The sequence below is a fragment of the Lagopus muta genome, chromosome 22, assembly GCF_023343835.1.
Source record: "Lagopus muta isolate bLagMut1 chromosome 22, bLagMut1 primary, whole genome shotgun sequence".
In the NCBI taxonomy this organism is placed as follows: Eukaryota; Metazoa; Chordata; class Aves; order Galliformes; family Phasianidae; genus Lagopus; species Lagopus muta.
Genome location: NC_064454.1, coordinates 10,766 through 13,189, shown reverse-complemented (window position 1 = coordinate 13,189; position 2,424 = coordinate 10,766). Strand labels below are relative to the sequence as shown.

The 2,424-nt window shown below is 50.2% G+C and overlaps 1 long non-coding RNA gene across 1 annotated transcript; it reads left to right on the top strand.

Annotated features, from left to right (window-relative positions):
* Nucleotides 1–765: 765 nt before the first annotated feature.
* LOC125703685 (uncharacterized) lies at nucleotides 766–2,150 on the top strand. The gene is made up of 5 exons (XR_007380924.1): nucleotides 766–813; nucleotides 1,032–1,107; nucleotides 1,278–1,379; nucleotides 1,714–1,981; nucleotides 2,067–2,150. It is a non-coding gene; the product is annotated as an uncharacterized LOC125703685 (long non-coding RNA).
* The last annotated feature ends 274 nt before the right edge of the window (nucleotides 2,151–2,424 follow it).

Below are 2,424 nucleotides of genomic sequence, written 5' to 3'. Positions count from 1 at the left end.
ATCACCCCCCAGCATCACTCCCCAGCATCACCCCCCACATCATCCCAGGGTCAGCCCAGTGTCACCCCAGTGTCACCCCAACTATGTCACTGCAATGTCACTCCCTGATGTCACCCTGCAGTAATAACCCAACACCATCCCCCAGCGTCACCCCCCAGTATCACCCGAGTGTCATCCCTATGTCAGCTGCCATACAGGCAGGTGCCAGGTTCACCCACTGAGGATGTCAAATCCTGAATTGTTTTCACGATGGTCTTTAATTGCAAAGAAAGTAGGTGACACATTTCTCACTGCAGAGCCACAAGCTGTCCCCACCAGTTTGGCAAACAGCGCTCACTCCGATCACACCGGTGATCTCAACTCTGCCATCCAGGCTGCACATACAGCTTTTCAGCATCTTCTGTATCAGTACCGAAATTTGTGTGCTGTATCAGTACTGAAATTTGTGCTCCCCTATCTATTAGAAATTTTACCAAATTCCTTTGAGGACAGACTTCAATCAAAATATGCACGCCATTGTTGCTCATCCTTTGATCAAAATCCCCTTGCCGGACAGGCAGATCCAATCACCTGCTTGTAATTAGGTTTTTTTTGTTGTTTACAGCCTGAAGCAGTGATTGAGCACCTGGTGAGGGGTGTGGCCAGCCCTGCCAGCACAGGTGGAAGCAATTTACCTGTGGGACTGGATAGGGCTGAGCTTGGCTCCACCCCCTCCCTGCCCATATTTAAGGGCTGGGAACTGTAAGGGCAGCATTCTGCTTGGGAACTTCCTCCTTGGGACCATTGGGAGTGAGTTCTGCCCTTTGGAATGGGGTGAGTGATTGGTGCTTTATTGCAGGGCTCTGGTCTTTCCCTTTTTGGGGATCCTGACCACTTTTAAGGGCTGGAAGCTGTAAGGGCAGCATCTCTGCATGGAGGCTGCTTCCTTTGGGGTGTGGGCTGAGTGTTTGTTTTTGGAATGGGGTCATTGATTTCTTCTTTACTGCTGGATTGTAATTTCACTTTCTGGGGGGCTCCTGACCACATTTAAGGTCTGTCAGCAGAAGGAGCAGCAACTGCACCTGGAGACTGCTTCCTTTAGAGTGTGGGGTGAACCCTTGAAACTGGGTGAGTGAGTCTTTATTCCAGGGTTGCAATATCTTGTTGCTGGGGGATCCTGACCCCACTTAAGGGCTGGCAGCCTTTAAGGTGGTATCTGTCTTTAGAGACCATCTCCTTGGGAGTGTGGGATGAGCTCTGGTCCTTGAGAAAGGATGAGTGATTCCTTCTTGTTTTAGGGCTGTGACCTTTCCCGTTTCTGGGGCATCCTGACCACGTTGAAGTGCTGGCAGATGTAAGGGCAATGTTGATCTCTGGAGACTGTCTCCTGTGGAGCAGGGGTGAGGTTTGGCCTTTGAGAAGGGTGTAAGTGGTTTCTTTGTTTTTTCTTTATTTCAGGCCTGCAATCTCCCTTTTTTTTTTTTTTTTTTTTTTTTTTTTTTTTTTTTTTTTTTTTTTTTGGTATCCTGACCACATTTAAGGGGTGGAAGCCATAAGGGCAGCATCTCTACCTGGAGACTGCTTCCTTGGCTGTGTGGGCTGAATGTTCATCTTTGGAATGGGGTAACTTCTTCTTCCTTTATTTCAGGGCTGTTATGCACTGCTTCCAACCATGCAGAGTTGTTTAAGGGCGTTCTGTGCCCCCTTAGGTGTAATAAATCTTTGTCTTTATAGAAAGCCAAGGATTGTCCTCTTCTGGACTGCTGTACTCAGCATCACCCCAGCGTGATGAAGTGAAGCCCCTTGTCTGCTGAATACTGGGACTGGCCCAGAGAGGCTCTGTGACGGATGTGGATTATCCCAGCTGGAGTACCTGGTACCATTGGTGGTGATCTCGTCCAACTGCCACACAACGAACAGGAACATCCACAGCCAGATCAGGCTGCCCGGAGGCTGACGCAGCCTCACCTTGGAAGGGACAGGGCATCCATCACATGTCTGGGTAACCTGTTCCGCTGTGTCACCACCCTCACTGTACAAGATTTTCTTTATATCTAGGCTAAATCTTTCCTTGTTCTTCCCTTCAGGTGTTGAAAGGCTGTTACCAGATCACCTCGGAGCCTTCACTTCTGCAGGCTGAACAGCTCCAGCTCTCTCTCTTTATAGGAAAGGCGTTCCATCCCTCAGTTCATATCTGTGGCCATTCTCTGGATGTGCTCCAACAGCTCCACGTCTGTCCTGCACTGTGGACATCCACATCCAGACGCAGCACCGCCAGGTGAGGCCTCACAGCGCAGAGCAGAGGGGCAGGACCGCCTCCCTTCACCTACTGACCGCACATCTTTGGATGGAGCCCAGCATACGGTTGGCTTTCTGGGCCAGGAAGGTACATTGCTGAGTGCCACTACTCAGCCTGTTGAGGTCCCTCTGGATGGCGTTGTCCCT